The sequence below is a fragment of the Falco punctatus genome (assembly GCF_963210335.1).
Source record: "Falco punctatus genome assembly, chromosome: 1".
Classification (NCBI taxonomy): domain Eukaryota; kingdom Metazoa; phylum Chordata; class Aves; order Falconiformes; family Falconidae; genus Falco; species Falco punctatus.
The window spans coordinates 110,180,260-110,200,755 of NC_137580.1; the positions used below are offsets into that span (position 1 = coordinate 110,180,260).

Consider the following 20,496-nt stretch of genomic DNA (forward strand, 5'->3'; position numbering starts at 1 on the left):
GCAAATAACTTAAATAAACTATAATACAATCACATTCATTTTTATAGTAAACATAAATCTCTCTATTATAATCGCATCTTATCACATATAAAGTAATTTAATACAAGATCTACCTTCCTACATATTATTGCATTAAGGAAAGCAAACTTTTTCACTTATTTATTTCAAGCAGAATCTCCAGGAGGCACTCTGGCTCTGGAAGGACTGTGTCCTAACTCGTATTTAGAATAAACTCTTTAGCCTCCATTATGTAAGAGTTGCTAAATGAGCTACACAGTTAGAGCTATCTGTAAGTGAAAGAGTACCTGAACACCCAGAGCAATCTGAAAGACAACATGTGGGAGATGTGCACATCTTCTGTGAGATGGAAATAGACTCCCAAAACACATCCTAACTTTCAGTAAGTGGCTGCACAACTGCTACGAACAGGCTGCAAATAAGAACAGCTTCGAGTCAACCCAGCATGAGAGGTTAAAGGGTAACCAGTAATTTGCTGGTTTGCTGCAGGAATCACCTTTACCTACTGCCCCTCCAATAATCTGCTAAAAGAATGAGCACGACAAGCTATCTTGACGCTGTCGTGATTCGAATTCCAGTCTCTGCGGAGCTGCTGTTGTTTACTGCTGCTCTGTGAAGAGGGGAGGCTCTGGGCATGGAGGAGACCGAGATCTCTCCGAGACATGACCCTGCCAGCAGCCACCAGCCAAACCAAGCAAACAGCTAACGCCGAGGGAGCCCAGAGAGCGGAAAGCAAAGTCCTGCCCTACCGCAATCATCCAGGCTCCCAAAAAGATAGCCAACACCATGGCTTGTGGTTACCTGCCATACTCTGTTGCACAACAGGAGATTCGAATAACTGCTAGCCACTGTGGCACCACGGTTTAGTATACAATTAGGAACATATTTTGCAGGCCACATAATAAACACTTTATCCAACTTAGTAAAACAAGCCCCAAGGCAAAATGATTGTAAACATTGGCACAAAACAACTGATATGTGGACAAATACTTGACAATGTGAGTATCAAAATTTGCCAAGTGTCATTCTGAAAAGCCCATGACTTTCTAAAACAAGCTATGCTTTTTATCTTTGGTTTACCAAAGATTATACGCAGCAGCCATTATAGCATCAAAGCTTAAACCTCAAGTCACTGCAATCTCCTATCCATCAAAACATTTCCCATGGTTTTATTAGCACTAACAATGAAGTCAACGGGAGAAGAATTTGGCCAAAACCAAAACAAAAATCTCACACGCCATATTTTGCACAAAATGAGCAAAAGACTTGTGAGACAGTATCACCTAGCAGGGAACCACACACGTGGAGCCTATATATTATCCACTCCCTCCACAGCAAAGGCTGATAAAAATAAAGCTAAAAACCCACCATTAAATGCAAGAAAACCAAACCAAACCACCCTCTTGCTCACAGCAAACCCAAGGACTAGATGGGTAGATATAAAGAGGCTGAAGCTCAGTGTGTCTGCAACAGGTACAAGGGAGAGAAATATAAAACTTCTTTTCAATAAAGGGTTAGGGTTTTGAAAACCAGCTGGTGATCTGTCAGCAGAGCTCCAGTCCCTCTGTTCTGAAAATCAATTTTGAAATCTCAAGGAGTGATTTGGAAAGGGCACAATAAACTACTGCTGTCGAGCAGAAGGAAGTTTTATACAGCAGATTTAACAGCAGCAGAGATCCCTTCCCATTCCATCTGTGCTGCTCTACCTGAGCCGTGATTTACCCACAGCAGTGATGACTCACGGCATCATGGTGCCAGCCAGGATACCTACAAACATGCTGACAGGTGAGGTTGTTCCAGGTGACAATGATCAAAAGACAGAAAGGTTCAAACAACCCCTTTACAGACTCTTCTGCCTCTTACCGTCTCTGCCCTAAAATCACGACTAGCAGCTCAATGTTTCTTAGCGCTAGAAGACAAAACTACACCTCAACACTAAATGAGAAAAGGATCACTGCTGTAGTTGTTACTTAGACAGAAAGGCAACGGGGAGCGCTGACAATGGCAGATCACCTCCTCTTTTCCCCAGACTGACGGCTGTCCGTCTGCGGTCACTCCGGACCTCCCTTTGGTACCGACTGACGTTAGTACGTAACGAGCAGCACACAGCCATCACGGATATTCCTAAGCACGCTTCTCCTCTGATGACCCACTTGCTGAGTCCTGTTACCTCACCATGTCAGAAAAGAAACGCAGCAGTCATAGAGCAATCATGGTGCTACGTGCTGGGTGGGAATTTGGAGGCGAGAGGAAGGGAAGCTGGCGGGCAAGGGAGGAGGAAATCTCTGCAGCTGTCCCGACGTGAGCTGATCGGCTCCGAACCACAGCACCGAATGGCATGCAGTGTTAACAGATAAAAAGATGACAGATCAGTGAAAAACAGCCCCCCTGAGCAGAACTCCATGGAAACTACAGTAGCAAACAACACGCCTGATACAGGAAAAAGTTGAGCTTTAATAATTGAAGAGCAAAGTAGTAACAATTACCATTCTCTTACTCTTAAAGATGCAAAGGAAAAAAACCCAGAAAGCTTACAGCATAAGGTCGCATTTTTGTGGAACGGGGGATGAAAAGGTGAACCCAGGAGCTTAAAGAAGAATATTTGGAGCACTATCACTGCTAAACCCAAGATATTCCTATGCATCACAACCAAGTTCTATCTATTCACATTGCCTTTTTAGAATATGTGACTTTCCCTGAGATACAGCCTCCGTTTTTCATCATCATCTTCCTTTTAAAGTCTTAGCCAGAGCACCATTGCAAAATGACTCTGAACCCTTTTAAAATTTGTTTTTCCATTCTGCCCCCTTGGATGGCAGCATTTGTAACGCACACAGCCTGATGACACTCCCTTTTTAGAAGTTTATTTGAAGTAACTCTGTCATTTAATATTTCTCTTTCAGTGAGCAGCAACAGCTCATGTAGAAAGGCTACCTGCAGTCTGTCCTGCTTCTTTGCCTAGTTACAGTCTGTGGAGAACTAAAAATGCTGCAAGAAGAGAGGCTGTAAAACCTGTCCTTTAGTGAGTATCCAGCCTTTTGGGAGGCAAGTGGCATGAAATCCACAGACTTTCTATCACTGTTCAACTCCAGAGCCATTTGATACTTCAAATTACTTAGGACCATCCTCCTGGCTATAAGATCACAGAATCATAGAATTGTTTAGGTTGGAAAAGACCTTTAAGATCATTGAATCCAACCATTAACCCAGGACTGCCAAGCCCACCACTGCCCACGTCCCCAAGCGCCACATCCACACGGCTTTTAAACACCTCCCAGGATGGTGACCCCACCGTGTCCCCTGTGCCTGTGCTTGGCCCCCCGTCAGTGAAGAAATGTTTCCCCAAACCTCCCCTGGTGCAACCCGAGGCTGTTTCCTCTTGTCCTGTTGCTTCTCCCCTGGGAGAAGAGATGGGCACCCCCCTGCCCACAGCCCCCCGTCAGGCAGCTGCAGAGAGCGGTAAGGCCCCCCTGAGCTCCTTCCTCCAGGCTGAACCCCCCTGGTCCCCCAACCCCTTCCCCAGCCCCGCTGCCCATCTCTGGACATGGTCCAGCACCTCAAGGGCTTCCTTGTCCTGAGGGGCCCAAAACTGACCCAGGGTTCAGGGTCTGGCTCCACCAGTGGCGAGCACAGGGGGACAGTCGCTGCCCTGGTCCTGCTAGCCACACTGTTTCGCACACAAGCCAGGATGCTGTTGGCCACCTGGGCACTCTGTTGGCTCACGTTCAGCTGGCCATGACCAGCACCCCCAGGTCCTTTCCTGCAGGGCAGCTCCCCAGCCGCTCTGCCCCCAGCCCACAGCACTGCCTGGGGCTGGTGTGCCCCATGGGCAGGGCCCGGCCCCGAGCCACGTTGAACCTCATGCAGCTGGCCTTGGCCCCTTGGCCCAGCCTGCCCAGGGCCCCTGCAGAGCCTCCTGCCCCTGGCAGGCCAACACTCCCACCACAACCTGGCGTTGCCTGCAGCCTTACTGAGGGTGCGCTTGATCCCCTCGCCCAGATCACTGATAAAGACATTACCCAGGGCCGGCCCCAGCACAGAGCCCAGGGAACCCCCGTGTGCCCGCCGCCAGCGGGACGTGACTCCAGCCCCACCGCGCTCCGGGCCCAGCCGCCCAGCCTGCCACCCAACACAGGGCACCCCCAGCCTGGCTGCAGCAGCCAGCTTCTCCAGAGGATGCTGTGGGAGATACCGTCAAGGGCTTTACTAAGGTCCAGGCAGACACACCCACAGCCTTTCCCTCATCCACCAAGCCGGTCCCCTCGTCACAGAAGGAGATCAGGTTCATCAGGCAGGACCTGCCCTTCATAACCCCATGCTGGCTGGGCCTGATCCCCCGGCTGGCCTGCACATGCCCTGTGATGACACCCAAGATGAGCTGCTCCATCACCTTCCCCGGCACCCAGGTTGGGCTGACAGGCCCGTCACGCCCCAGATGCTCCTTCTGGCCCATCCTGTAGGTGGACACCACGGTGGCTAACCCTCCATCAGAGGGGACCCCCTGGTTAGCCAGGAGCACTGAGCAGTGATGGGAAGTGGCTTGGTGAGCACTGCCACCAGCTCCCCCTGCACCCTTGGGTGACACCTCCAGCCCCACAGACTGGTGTGTGTCTTGGTAGTGTGGCAGGTCACTGACTGTTTCCCCTTGGATTGTGGGGGCTTCATTCTGCTCCCCATCCCTGTCTTCCAGCTCAGGGGCTGGGTACCCTGAGAACAACTGCTCTGTTAAAGACTGAGGCAAAGAAGGCATTACGTACCTCAGCTTGTTCCTCATCCTTTGTCACTGTTTCCCCCACTGCATGAAGCACAGAGATTCTTCTTTGCCCTCATTTTGTTGCTAATGTATTTATAGAAACATTTTTTATTACCTTTTACAGCAATAGCCAGATTAAGTTCTAGCTGGGCTTTGACCCTTCTAATTTTCTCCTTGTGCAACCTCACAGTATCTTTGTAGTCCTCCTGAGATGAACTGAATTAGAAGATTTGCTTCCTTTTGTAAGCACTCCAATGTTTGGTAGATTTAATTCCTTTCTGTGAAAGGGCGTGTGTATGTGTTATCAACACACATGAGTAAGTATATAATATACTTACACAAAAGTGATTTAAACAATGTTCACTGTCCTTTGAATCAGGAATTCTTCAGCACAAATTCCTTAGGATCTAGGGAAGCTAAAGATTGTCTCAGATACTGGTAAATACAGTAAAACAGCTGTGGACTGTGGAGATCCTACAAACAAGTTTTAATTTTCAGCAATGTTTTGCAGCCGTAAGGCTCCTGGCTGTTGCTGCCCGGCAATCCCCCTCCAACTGTGATGTCCAAGGCTTGTGTGTTTATCGTAGCCATAGCCAGAAGCTGCTTGATGGAACTTGTATTTGTTCAATTACAGCTTAGCAATTACAAGGAGAAATCCAAAGTATAAAATCAAACATTCTGGTTAGCTACAGAGTGTATCTTCTGAGTACTGAATCAAGCAATAAAGAGCCTTACAGTCTACTCCAACAAGTTCCTACTGCCGCAAACGGTGCCGTGTTTTGGATGAGACCAATGCCACCAGCAGCAGGCTCCAAAATACCAACTTGTAATTCCAAACTTTATTTACAAATTCAAGTACATAGTTTATTCATGGCAAGAAGTGCTTTGAACTTCTAAACAGCCAAGCTGAACAAAATGGTGGAAGTTTCCCCTTTGAATTTCTGAAGAGTTTACAGGCTGCCGCGTTTAGAAATCATGTTTCTTCATGAGAAGAAGAGGAGAGGCTGCCCGAGGACATTGTTTATTAAAGCCTTTTGTTCAATTTACAAATTGAAACAAATAATTGTGGAGACATTTGCAGCTATGGAAAAAACGTGTTTACAAAGTGGAATAAAATACAGACTAAATACGTTTGGATTATACTAGATCAAAACATATGAGTTTCTAACATAGCATAAAGGGCAGTCAACACTACGAGGACAGAAGGAAAGGCGCCACTGAGTCATGGTTTTTATAACAATCTGGTCACTTAAAAGGTTTTGGATAGTTACCCTCTGAGAGTCCTTAACATGCAAGAATCTTATGGCCACACTCACCAGCAACCAGCCCTTGCAATCAGAGGCAATCCATCCTAGAGACACCTACCCGCTCCTAACAACCACTTACACGGGTAAGAAAGACCCCTGAGTTCCAGCTAATATTCCATAGGAATATTTCTTGGTAACGTTTTACTTGGGTTTTGGTTCAGCCTTCCTCACATGGTTTTACACGTGAACTCTAACTGGACTCAGAAACTGGAAAACCCTATTCGAGCATCTCACCTCTCCCCCTGACAAATGTAGTATTGCTCTCTACAAAAACACTTGTCTCGCCTTACACGGTGAGGTTTCCACCACTTGGAAGATTACTCTGTAGTCTAATGCAACTTGGCAATCACAATTATTTCTCCAGTGTCCAAAATATATTTTCTCCAAAACATCAGGGTCTGTCTGAGCTGACATGTCAGTTCAACATCTTCAAAAAAATAAAATCACAGCCTGCCTTGACTGCACAGACCATAAAATTCCTAGTTATTTCATAAAGGTCCTCGTATTTGGCATGGAGTGAAGCAATTGTATCAGAAATAAATCTAGAAGAGCCCCACCAAGGCAGTGGAATTAGATCAGTGGAAAAATGGTAGAAGAGGGACGAAGCACTGTTCCTAAATGTCAGTTCTAAAAAGCTTATGTAAACAATAATTTCTGATAATGTCTTAATTAATAGCACAACGACAAAATCAAGCTCGCTCTGTAACACTAACTGGAATTTCCAATAAAGGATATCTCACCATTAAAAAAATACGAGGAACATAATTAATCAGCCAAATTCTTCTACTAGTTTACAAACTAAACACAAAGGAAAACAGCCATTACTGCGAACCAAATACGATGACTAAGGATCACTCTTGTAGCACAGAAGTATTTTCTTAACATCAGTAAAATATGTTAACTAATATTATATTTAGTTAGCTGAACTCCTCCGGGGATTAAAGGCCCACTGTGCCTAACAAAACTTTGTCTTGAAACAGACTAGCAAATGTTATTTTAGTACAGAGTATTTGATAGCTAATCATGCTATAAAACTATAAAATAAAGTTGTGTTTATTGGTACAATTAATCCCTCCGTAGCCCATGGGGCTACATAAGAAAATGGGGGGATGAGGGAGTTCAGACCAAGGGGGGGTGGGGTGAGAAAGGAGGGATTATTGGCAATAGGGAAAGACCAGGACTGAAGCAGTGGATGTGACTCACAGGGAACTATTACGATTATTCCAGTTGCAACCAAGAACATCATCTCCATCTGGGAGTGCCAGAGAGAGAAAAAAGGCAAATGCTTCACGTAGAAGGAAATTCACCCCCAACCAGCGCTGACCGTGTGCTTGAAGATTTATGCAAGTCCACGAAGCACACATCAGTACCCAGCAAGGTTACAACACCTCCCCTCCCCCCCAGTTCCAACAAATATATTCCCTAAAATAACGCAAACCGCAATTCTTTCTCGCTCTCTGAATTTGTTAAAAGGTTTTCCAGCTAAGAATAATCTGGTGTAAAGCATAAGAGAAAAAAAGCATTCTGTGACAGAGGAAACATATGCTTAAAATCTAGCTCGCATGTTAATTGTGGTTAATACGTGAATCAAATTAGGAATGTAAACAACACTAACAGTCACAGCCTGTACAGTGACTTCCTATTTTCATTTTTACAGTTTTGGCATTAATAACCAGCAATTGCTCACAGTTGCCAAAGGCTTCTCCTTCACTTCAAATACAGGTTACTGTATACTAATGGATAGCAAACGTTTATAAGACAAGATGTCCAGTGCCTTCATCTTGAATAACAAAAAAAGAAAAAAGCACCCAATGACAATAAGGAGCAGACTGCAAGTTTGAAAAATACAATTTGATACCACTTTGCAATAGTCTAACCAGGCTCTGTGTAGGACGTGATGATGGAGACTGAAGTCAGAAGTTTACTGCGCATACCTTCAGAGGGCCTTTGGGATGTACTTTGTATGCACAAACAGCTACAAACCTCCAGGGATTTACGCACTGATTCACAGAAGTGAAAATCACCTTTAGTGTAATGAACTGTTCCCTAACCCTAAAGGAATGTGGCCTATGGAGACCTGTCTGGGTCTCCTAAAGCTACGCAGTGAGTCAGCACCAAGGCTGGCAGCAAAGCCACCGCTCCAGCCTAGATTACGTTCCCTCCCTGAGTTCGTCCGTCCCTCCCATCTCGACCAGGAAGACAACGGGCAGCTCTTCCCCGGATTTTGCAGCAAATGTGATTTGCATTTCCAAGGGTGATTAACTGCACAGAAATAATTTTCTCCTATCTATGAAGTGCCTATAGTCGTGATGACAGTAAGGAGAAACTAATGATAAACAGCATATGGCATGTTCTTGCATTCCTTATCTTAAACTCCAAGCTGGATTAAACACACGGGAACGCTGGTAACTCCACCTCACGTCACCACATGGGATCTGTGCTCGCTATGCCCGAAGGGCCCAGGCCAACAAATGTTTTTTGACATTTTATTAATACAGAGCAAGCCCCCAAACACCCCGCCATGAGACCCGAAACTACAGGTGGCAAAACTAACGGGCAGGCTTGCCACAGCCAGGTGAGACGGGAATGACGGCGAGGCTGGCAGGCGAGTCATGCACGTTTCAGGAGTGGCAGTGTCCTCGGGTAGTTGCTAGATCGGCCGCGGGCTCAGGTTAATATTTGTATTAAGGAAAAGCTGTCAGCCTCAATCAGGATTAGGCCAATGTTGTGCTAGGTACTGTGCAAACACGTGGGGAGACAAAAGCTCTTCTCGGGAGAGCTTCCTTCTAAATGACGCTAAGTATCTGTATTATTATCCCAGGTTAATTGCAATTACAAATAGTATTCCCAACACAGCACCTCTGAACAGTCCTTGGCATTGACAGTGGTATCAGTCTACTGACAAAGCCGGTGCTAGAGACAATTAGTACGCAGGAAAAATTGGTAGACAGTGACTCTTCTAAAGTAAATCATCGTTTGATGGAGTCATTGCATTATTTCAAAAGATAAAAAAATAAACTTGTGGGATGGAAATAAACACAGCATTTTAAATGAACCTAATAACATGAAAGTAATGAGTTTGGAAAACAGATGTGGACAAAGGAAAGCAAAGGCTACAATACACTCCACGCAATCTGGGAAGGAATGATAAAAAAATTTACAAGCTGTTTTGAGTCCCGAATAAAAGGGGTAATCAAGGCAGGCTGAGTTATAAGCGGGAAGGGTACAGCATCCTGCAGCGGAGACTAAGCAGAACACCTCACCCTTCTGCACTGTATGCCGAGGCTTTCCCGTGCCGCTGGAACTCCAGCCTAATCCTTGGTTAGGCAGTTCGTAATTCACATCACGTACCGTAAGGCCTCGTCACCCTTTCTTTTCCCCGTGTCTGTTTGATCTTTTGCATTCTGCTGGGCAGCAAACTGCTGGCGTACCTCTCTCACTGGCAGGCGGTGGGGCAAGAGGTGAAATAGTACGGGGTGGGGGGGGACACGGGACAAAATCAAATCAAAAGGTAATGTAATATCCTAAGGAAAGGTACCTCACCGCAAGACAAAGAACACACAGCGAGATTATTTCCATGATGCCCGGTTGCCTCTCCCATTAATCATGATTTATGGTAAGATCCATGCAAGAGACCCATCGGTTAGCGAAACCATGTTACTCTGTACAAAGTGGCTTCTCAAAATGGCACTGTGAGAAAGCTCTCCTCTGCAGTTGTTTTACTTTGCCTCTGAAAGCTTTCAAATTGAACTGCTAAAGTTCAGCCAGCATCTAATTTTAACCGTGAGTTCCAGGAGAGAGTAAAGCTGGTGGGAAGATTACAGAGTTCCTTGAAGCTCTGACCTACAACAGGAAGAGAGTTGTCAGCCTGCATGTCTCTCACTCTAAATCCCAAGGGAAACAACACTGGAGGAATGTTTTATAACACGTTCCCACTGTAAAATTTTGTATTTGAGAAATATGATGCTTGCTCGCTCCCTCTCCTAGACCTTTAGTGTGTCAGTAAAAACAGATGACCTTAAACGAGTAATTTTACTTTTGCCTTTACACCACGGTTCGGGTACTCGGGGTTCACAGGGTTCTGTTTACACAATCATAGCGAACTGATATTACACAAGAGCAACACACGCACCCACACCTTTAAAATATTAGCAAGGAGCTGGCAGCTTGTAGCAATGTAATAATGTCTTTTTTTCTGCCTTCTCAGGTTAACTATATAACTCAAGAAATACCCTCACGGAAGGCTGCAATCTGTGATTTTCATAAGGAAGGTTAAAAGGCTCTTGTCAACGGGCCAAAAAGCAGCATCTGCTAAAGAGCTCAGGAACGAGAAATTAAAAATAAAATAATTGGATTATGGATCTCTCAACTAATGAAATCAGATACACTTTTCTTCCTTTGAGTCGTGGATTTCAGACAACACGCTGTGGTACAAGCCCGGTTTGGCATGGCTGCTAGCGGCCTGAAGGATCCCCACTTCAGGTGTTGCACAACACCAGGAAGCAAAACAGGAATACAGCAGAGAAACCGAATACGTTTTCATCCTGCCAGCGGGGAACAACTTTCCTGACAGTAATGAAGGTGTGGTGACAAATAACCAATAACTGGACAGGATATGAATAATAAATACGGGAAATCTGTTATTCCAGTAATAGGTCTTCAAGTACACAGGCAGCTGAAGGAATTCAGTCACCCTGGAACAGCTTAAAAACCCTTTTTCTCTGCTCCTTCTCACTTTGCAGCTTTTCAGTCCTGGGGAACAATCATCGGCCAGCTGAAGCCCGAGGACCCGAGGTGGAGGAAGCCCTGCAGCTCCCAGCGAGCCCACGTCCCGCCAGGCACTGCCATGGACTGGCCACGGGCCACTGGGGGAGCAGCTCCCCGAACTCTCTCCTCTCCTCTGTTCCTTCAGATAACGAGAACCAGAAACACCATTCTGGGACTCGGAAGCATTCGGAATGATCCAACAGTTGTTACAGACCTCACGTTATCTGCTGCTGACCCTGAACTGAGACGTCTGTTAGTGAGGGATGATGATTTTTGTGCTGATGAACAATTAGTTTTGCTGGTTTTAAGAAAAAAACCCCAAACTTATCTTTTAATCAGAATCTAAATGAAAAATGCTAAAAGCTATTCCCCAACATCTGCCAGTTTAGCATAGATTTAGAAATAAAAATCAAGAGGTATAGTCTCATCCCAGGGAATTATGTGTTCAAATCCTCATTTATGGAGATGAGAATGTAAGTGTTAACATTTAGAGTCTTCTGCCGCATATCCGAGGCATTAGGATGGCTTAATGAGTCACTGTCTGAAACCAATAACAACTTAAAGTTCCTCTCTCGCATACACACATGCACACATTTAATTTTGTGTATAATTACTCAGTTCTGAGTAATGACAATTTATTAGATTTTCCCATCAAACGTACGAGTCGCTAATGTACAACACGTTGATGACACACAATGCTCTTCCCAAGAAAGGCAGGAGTTATTATTAGCGTACCAAGTGTTAAATGTAACCATGCATTTTATCCCCCCTCATCTCTCCATAAAAATATTTTTGAAATTAACTTTGTGGCTGTGAAAAGCAGATTTTTGCTAATGAGGGGATGCATTTCTAAGGGTGAGAGAGCAGTTTGATAGCCACGATAACAGCCTCTACAAACAATCAGCATTTACTTAGTCAAATAAAGCACAGCCAAAGGACAATTGTGTCTTGAAGGAGTGATTGGAGAGCAACTGTTTTCTTTTTGCATTTAATACAAAATACACTGCTGTAGCATTTAAGAAAAAGAAAAGCTGCTCTGCTGAATTATTTTACTTAACGCCTGGTGGGTTTGCACAGAGCTGGCTGCAAGGTACGAACGAGGACGTGTGGGCAATGGAGATCCTGAAAAGCGGCACATGTGCAGGTCAGTGGTGCTTTTCATTTGGACCTTTTCCTAATACAAAATAGCAATGAAAAAGCCACCGGCAAGTCCCAGCAGCTACTGTATTACGAGCTGAACTAAACCTGTACCAAAGGGCCACACTGGGGCTGAAGCCCCTGGCTAACCGAAGTGTGGGAACAGCGCTGCCAGGCTTCCTGCGACAGCACAACTTCTCAGGATTTTGCTCTGCCAGACAAACCCAGACCTGCCTCGTGCAGCTGGGTACAGGTTACTAGGACAGATTAAATATGCTGTTTTCCCTCATTACTGTTGTTTAAAAAAGCAGCAAGACTATCACGTAGAGGAAATACTTTGGGATGAGAATGAGAATTCGTACGGTTATGTCGAGAAGAAATTCTTTCAGTGCCCCTTGGCGGGCAGGAGCAGAGTGCCAGTGCCCAGCCGCCCTGTGCCCCGCAGCCCCCAGCACCTCGACGGCCTCCCTCGCTCCGCTCCCATGTCCTGCCATCCAGAAGCCTGTTGGAGAGGAAAGCAAGGCCTGGAAAAACAAGCTGCCTGGCACAGAACTCGAAGGAACACCCTGCCTCTGCCGACCCGTGGGCTCGGGGCTCACAGCCCGGCCATGCCAGCCCTGTGGGACGGTGCTCTGCGTATCGCAGAGGAATCTCAATGGGACAACATCCCCGTGCTCCCCAGCTCGCTGCTGAGAGGTACGGCTCGCGCAAGGCCGCCGGGAAGGCAAGAGGAAGAGCTTCCTGGGAGGAAGGTGTGACCTCCCCCGCTGCGCCATCATCCAGCTCTCCCCCACTGAACGGCCGCCCTCGCCCTGTGGAGCCCGTCCTGCTACACCACAGCACCGGCACCGAGCAACTGCTCAATTCCCATGCTTTTTTTATTTATCCATTTCTATTTTAATAAGCAGCCTGTTCCCTTGGCCCCGGCGTGCCTCCCTCCCCTCTGGAGCCCTGGGTTATGTGAAAATGCATGTGCCAAGCGGCGGAGGCGTGGTGCAGCTCCTGGCTCGCCGTGACATGCTCCTGACGTACTGTGTGGTCAAGGAGCCGGGACTGGGGGGCCTGAACGAGGGCCAAGCCTTGCACTTCAGCTTCCTGACCTGGCAGCCATTCAGAGAGACCCTGCTAAGTGCTATTTCCTAAATACACTAGCTTTTCATAACAATCTTACCACATTGCTTTCCTTTACAAGCTCTCTTAAAAGAGAACTGGACTCCTTCTGGTTAATCTACACAGACTGCATTTGGAAGCCATCAGAAACTGAACTGTAAACAAAACGTTATTAATGTGTTGTAATCTGCCCTCAATGTTCCAGATGAAAAGAAAATGTTTTATAGTTTTGGAGTATACATTTTAATTGCCTTTTAGGAGTGCATATACTTTTAGTGCTCTCTGTTATAAAACTGCAGTATCTGTTTCTTGATAACTGTTGAATGATCTCAGCTATTTTTATTAGGTTTTCTCCCCCACCCTGGTCCCCTTCCTTAAGCTACCACCACTGTAAGGCTTTTTCAGACTGTTCCTCATGGCAAACGGTTTCAGTCTAAGATAAACTCCATTATAAACAACTTCTTTACAACATCCCCTCGCTATAAAAACACTTGGATCGAGAAAATTAGTTCTTTAAATGAACTTAGAACCCAGCTACTTTCAGTAAAAAAATCTGATCTAAGTAAGGGCTAAACCGAATTTCCCAGATTTTTAGCCCTTCCTTGCCTGGTTTGCCATCAGTGCTTCGCTCCTGTGGTGGCTGGAAGCGCCTGGCTCGGGGCGGGATGCCGGGGCACGGCACAGAGCTGTGCTGGCGAGCCCCGCGGCAGCCACTGGAGATGGGATGGCTGCCGCAGCTGGCAGGAGGCGCCTGGCAGCATCCCAACCCAAGCCCCCGACCGGGCGGGCTCGTGGCAAGACCCCGCCTGAGCTGTAAGCCCCTGGCTGCACAATGCAGTTCCCCGCTGGAAGCAGGGAGCAGAGCCGAGGAGGTTTTATCACACCGAATCACCTTCCCTTGAAGCAGACGCTGCCCTGTACAAAAAGGCCTTTTAGTACTCTCGGGATAAATGGGAAGGGGATCACAAAGTCACCTGACATGCTTTCTGGGTATCTCCTTACTAGAAAAGTACTTGATAAAAATAAATAGAAATCCAGGGTCACAGAACTAACCATGGGTTTTGTTGTCCATTAAGCTGCAGTTTCAAAAGATGAAGGGAACCCTTACAAATAGTCCGTTTTAGGAAACGGCAGGCATCTGGACATCACCGTTATCATGTTTGTATCAACAAATGTGCTAGAAAAGAATGGCTCTAGCTATCAAGTTTTAGACATGCACTCCTTAAAATACCAAAGCCTGCTTTACAGTGGTTGGTTCTTACACACCTTCACTATTACTTTCTTTTGAAGATGATTAACTTTCTCAACCCCCTCACATTAACTCTAACTCCTCCTGTGATGTCTCTAACACCTCCCTAATACCTTTTTGACTTGCAAGATATTATTACTTGATACAATGCAGGCCAGGATATTTCGCAGTGGGAACTGCATTCAGTGCTTGGAAAACAATGACTTTTTCTCAAAGTTTTCCTTTTATGCAATTAAAATATTTTAAATGGCAAAGCCCCTCTCTCACGTCGTACTGGGATTCACATAACACAAGTAAACCACAGTTTATCGTTGCTCTTTTAGTTCTTTTTATCTTCAGAATTATCAGCGCTTGTAATTTTTTATGTTGTTTTTAAAAATATTTTTCAGTATGCAGATGTGCTTGTGAAGATTAATGGACTGGGAACACAAATCTTGTATTAATCAACTACAGGGAAGGCGACTGCTAAGTAAAATTTTCCATAATGCTGCACACATGAGTCTAACCAGCATCTCTGCAGATTGCAGAGAGCCTCCCTCGTCCTGGAGGAGTTCTTCTGAGTCTTCTCTGAGGCAGTTTTAATTTAAGTTTTGCAATGATACCAGTCATGGGTGACCCTTGCTGCTAAGCTGTTCTCCGAACACTAAACAAGCCACACCACGGGGAACCCTGTCAAGCGTGTGTTGTGGTTCCCGTTATTACAATTAGCCGATCCCGTTAATCTTTCGGCACCGCGATGGCCGCGGTCATCCCTGTTGGGGGCTCAGCTCTCCGAAGGGCAACTGAACACTGGGACCTCAGGCCAAGGGGTGCAGAGCCACGAGAGGTCCAAGTCCCTGAGAATCAGCAAAGTTATCCTCAAGACCACCCCCACGGCCTGGCAGAGAGACTCTTATCACAAATGCTTTAAGTAAAGATTATATATAGAGAAGGTGGCTTTCTGGAATGGGGTCATGCAAAACACCCCCTGCCCCAAAACACTGACAGAGCCAGTGTGCATGCACACATTTAATTAACGACTAGGTTAATTACACCAATTTCATTACCAATTGGGTCAGTTTAAACCTGCTACATTGAAAGTCACTTGACAGACAAAAATGTTACCATAATTACAAAAACAACTGGTTGCTTGAGTGAGGTAATGCTGCCAATTAAGTAATTCCACCGTCTGTAAGGCAAACCCACCCTTCACCGCTGGTGCAGTGTTGACTCATTTTCAGCAGCATGCTATTTCTCAGTGCTGATGGCTACGAAATCCAGCACCGTTACTCACAACAACCATTTCCGAGGATGGATCCATTCACGTGGGTTGAAATAACTGAATGGAACGTGCCGAAGTGACAGGGAAACAAGTTCTGTGAAAAGATCCTGGTAAAAGGAAAACCCACCTAAGCTTTCAAAATTCTGCTTTTGGTATAAACCTTTGAGGTTCGAAGAGCCTGATTGCCGTTTAAAGAATACCACCCCTGCTTCGGACCCTCTTACTTGGGATTGCTACAAAAAGCAATACTTTCCTCAGCAGCACGAGTCTCCAAAGAGCTCCGCATCTGCCAAAAGCAGAGAGAGCTGGGACCTCACTAGAAAACCTTGTTTTCACCGATTATGTTAAATAGGTTCATCAAGGCAAACTGCGGCGAATGGTAAAGCTGCTGGCTGATCATCCACTCTCACCAACAGGTACTGCTCAGGTCAGCTGAAAGTACTACAAGGAATAAATGCAAGTACGTGATAAGATTCTAAAAAATAAAAAGGCAAAGAACATTTTATTTTCTATTTTTAGCTTTGTAAGCCCATTAAAAAAATTATATTTCTTTAGAAAATTAAAAACCACACACACAAAAAAAATCCCTGTTCTTCACATCTGACATTTTCTGTTCAAAGCCTAGGGACCTTTTGAGTAAGTATTTGTAAGAATGCACTCCTGACAAGTTGCATCTTAATACTGATTGAACAGTTCCTATTGGCAGCAAAAGTTCTCAAGCATTTTCTTCAAGAAAGAAATTACAGAGCTCGATACGAAACAAAGAAAACCACAGAAATTGTATTTAGCTGATCTCTGTATCAGACAGTTTCACCTCTAGAGTGTTACTGCCATCACGTCTATAGTAAGAGATTTCATGTGAAATTCTGGAAGTCAGATGATGTTCCTATATACAAATCAGTATTAAGAGACTGTCTTTCCCTACATATGTTAATGCTGAACATTTATCTGCTGAAAAAAGCAGATAAATTAAACACCACTGCAGTTTGTAAAAGAGCACTGCTTGGGAAGTAACCTTTTTAGCCACTGGAAAAATTCCGAGTTCAATCAACTTTATTTCCAGTACAAAAGCAATTTGATTTTTCCCATCAGAAATCAGATGAAGAAGTAAATTAAGATTTGCCAGTGATGGGAATTCTTAACTTGTGGCATAAATAGAATTTCCTTCTTATTTTCAGCTATGGCCATCTATGTAAACATCCACTCCTAACACAATTCGTGAGAGAAAAAGATATTACAGAGTTATCATAGATACCTATATTTAAATTCAATTCCCCCCCCCCCTTTCTTTTTAAGCAAAAGCTACTTTAATTAAACTTAAAACAACAATCAACCCACAAGAACCAAGAGACTTGGCTGCTGTTCCATTCGCACACGACCACGACTGCACCGAGAAATCAGATTTTAACAAAACCGAAACTGTCTGCATCCCCGTTAGCCTCGGAAGGCTGCAGCTGCTCCGTGCGCACCAGCCAGTCCCGAGACATGCATGCACAGATAAAACTGCGACTTTTAAAGTAGTTTTTGTATTCTAAAATGCTTTGCAGGAGTGTACATAATGTTAAATAAATTTACATAAATAAATTTTTCTTTACAGGAAACGGCCTGAGGGTGTCCCTAACTGAGATCATCGCACAGTCCTCCTGCAGCAGCTACGGTACATCGGGTTAGAACGAGGGACAGCGTCTCCTTTCCTGATGGAACGCAGCTCAGGCTCCACGAGGAACTCTTTTTCTCTCCCAAGCACAGCCCTGTTGGATGACATTTTACTGAGGACCACTTTAACTCACACACTATCAACTTTTCTTTCTCTGTGATTTAACATGAATTGTTTTAAGGTCAAAGTGATTATTAGTTCACAATAAATCCATGATAAAAGAAAGAAAAAGAAAGGAGGGTGGAACCGTAGCTCAAAAGACCTCTGCAATGGCAACTCCTGCCCTGCTTCCTCTCCTTCACTCCCCTTGCTGATCCAGGAATAAATCTACCAAACAGAGGAGGAGGGAAAAGAGAAGATGAATTAGATAAGACCACAGATGAGAAAAACTAAGACAGGGAATAATTTCTGAATGCAATGTTGGCTACCTGAAGTCTGATCCAAGACTGTTTCTTAATTAGTGTTTTAGAAAATATCTGAAAAGCAAGGCTGCCGGATGGAAACTGTCTCCTGCAGATACAGCACGCTGCTCTCACTTATTCACCAATCATTCCTGTTGACTTCTTCTTGGCAGCTGAAAATATATTCAGACTGTCTGAAGGCAGGTTCTAAAATTTTAGATTCCCTCTGTCAACAGCGAGGTGATCATCACATCTGCAGTACCTACCGGATCAGCTAACCTTTCTTTTCTCGTTTACTACCATGGTATTTTCTTGATGGGTATTCCAGGTACTACAGACGTTTGTATCTAGGCTGTAAACCTGGGTCCCTTAAATCAGCAAAGCACGATTTCAATCATCTCACTACGGCACAAGGTGAGTCTATTCAACACAGGAAAAAAGCAAGGACAGCAGATGGAATAAATAAAGGATTTCTTCTGGCCAGAAACCAAACGCTGTTGCTTGAAATGAAATATTGTCATGCAAAAGACTAATTGGGGCATCCCTACTTCTCAATGGCACGGCTAAGAACGAAGCAAAAAAGCCCATGACAGAAGGGACATAGCAAGAACCAGGCTCCTTTCCACCGCCTCGATGGGCTCCCATGCGCACAGCTGGCAACCTCTGCAGGACACAAAGTCCAAACATGTGCCCTCCGAACCCAGGGTTCGGTTCCTCCTCCTGCAGCATCACCTCCCCTAGGCTCAGCAGTCCCCAACAAAAGTCAAAAGATTTTTATGGAAAGTGGCTGTTGCCCAAAATCCTGGGTACGGAGGATGAAGTGCCTTAACAGAACCCTGGAGCCATGACCAGAAAACGGTGTGTTTGACTGTAAAGCCCTTATGTGGGGCTCAGTGCTGAGCGTGGAGCCACCCAGCCCTGAGCTCAGGGTGCTGAGCGCAGGAGCCACTCGGTGCTGTGCCCACCAGCGCTTTCCACGCGCCTGTGGCACACAAATATTCCTTTTTAAAATAGCTACAATTTAAAAGGTCATGTTGTAAAGTCATTCGATTAAAATAGTAATAAAAGACTAAACATTAACTCACAATTTTTCCTTAGGTCTTTCTTATTTCCAGTTGGTATCATTTCTCCCAGACTAAGTTGCACCTTATGAATCTGCAAGTTTATCTTGATTGAAAATCTTTAACTTCTCAGTTTTCAATGCAAGAAAACCAACGTCCTTTCATTCAGAAATACCTACGCCTTGCTCTCGTAACTCCCACGGTATCTTGACTGCAGCAATTATATATTATCTGTATTTATTTGTTACTACTGAGACAAAGTACACTGAAACATGGTAAAACTGTCACAATAAAGGAAACCAACTTTTTCACGCTTTAATGAATGCTAGCTTTTATACTATGCAGAGATGACAAAAGATAAAGCTCCTGGTATAGGCTGGTAAATATTATCTAGCAGGTGGGCTCTTGCAAACATTCTGGATAGTCTTGATTGCTTAAGTTGCAAGCATTATTACTCAGTAAGGTTTTCAGAAAATGCAAACACTGTCCTAAAAAAGAAGCTGAGATAAACCTATGCACAAAAACCCCCACCGGGCAGATCAGGGAAAGCTGTAAATTGGCCCCGCTCCATATGAATTAATGCAAAGGCATTGATTTGTTCTAGGCTAACAATAAGGACACTTTGTTTAATTTTAGGAAAAGAGCTTCCATTTTTTCTGACTGGCAACCAGAGCTATACATTATACAACCAGAAAGCCAAAGTCTGGCTTTGCAAGTACCTAATCAAAGCCAATCCCCCTCTGTAGGAAGGAAGATGGGAAAACAAGTCTGGAATAGTCGACAGCAGTTTGTTAAAATGAAATGTCACTGCTGCCTGCACATCGCCTGCCACCTACCCAGCCCCGAGCAGCCCCACGGGGACGGTGGCAGGGAGAGCCAGCCTTGGGAGGTTTAGGGAAAAATTTGCTAAGTATTTGAAGCCAGTTTTCCAGCTCATCTGAGAGGTGAAAACTGGACTGACTCAAGGAACCGTCTACATCCTACAGGGACGTAAGCTTTATTCGTAGCAACAGGAAATACACAAAGAAGAGAAATTCAAATAAACCCACAGCAACGCTGTCAAAAAGACAGCAGCAAGATAAGGGAGATCAAACAACAAATTGCTTGTTGTGTTTAAAGAAATCCTGGAGGATAATGGATGTCCAGTACAAGTGCCCCAGCATCCACCCAAGTGCTGCCAAAGCAGCTCCGTTTGCCCTACGTCCTACAGAGCACGGATACAACTGTCTAATTGCATTTATTGGCCCAGAATAGTATGTCTAAGCAGGAACTGTAATATTTGGCACTTAGTTCTCTGTATTCAAAGAGTTAAGCTATGTCCTATAAAGATAAAAATCTCCACTTTTATTATTTTGTAAGGCTGCCTAACAAATGAGGATCCAGCTGTAATTGTAACATTCCAAGCTCTGAAGGCGCCAAGTTTTACTAACTATAATTTAACTGGTCCAGTTGATGCAGTCCAAATTCTTGTTTGGATAATCAGCCTTTGTTTAAATATGTACCAAAAAAAAAAAAAAAAAAAAGCATAGGCCAGCATTAGCCTCTAGGCATGTCACGTGAGCTTATTACCCTGAAGCCTGCAGTAGCAGACACTCATGCACAAGAGGAGGATTATTTTGCTAGTATTACTGTTACGGTAACGTATAATCAGACCTTCTCCTCCCCCAGCCCCCCCCTTCCTTTTTCTTTTCTTTTTTTTTCTTTTTTTTTTTTTTTCCCTCCACAATTCACAAGTCTTCTTTCCAAGTTCAAATAAAGTTTAAAGGTGAAAAGGT

General features: G+C 44.7%; 1 protein-coding gene across 10 annotated transcripts in view; it reads right to left on the bottom strand.

The window, feature by feature from the left end:
* The window catches only part of BCAS3 (BCAS3 microtubule associated cell migration factor), a 369,789-nt gene that overhangs the window by 85,319 nt on the left and 263,974 nt on the right, over positions 1–20,496 (bottom strand). The window contains exon 24 of one of the 10 annotated variants that reach the window (XM_080382865.1): positions 1–20,496. This exon is cut by the window's right edge and continues 7,823 nt beyond it. The exons of the other annotated variants lie outside the window; for them this stretch is intronic. The gene's annotated coding sequence lies outside the window, so the exon portion shown is untranslated. 10 annotated transcript variants of the gene reach the window in all.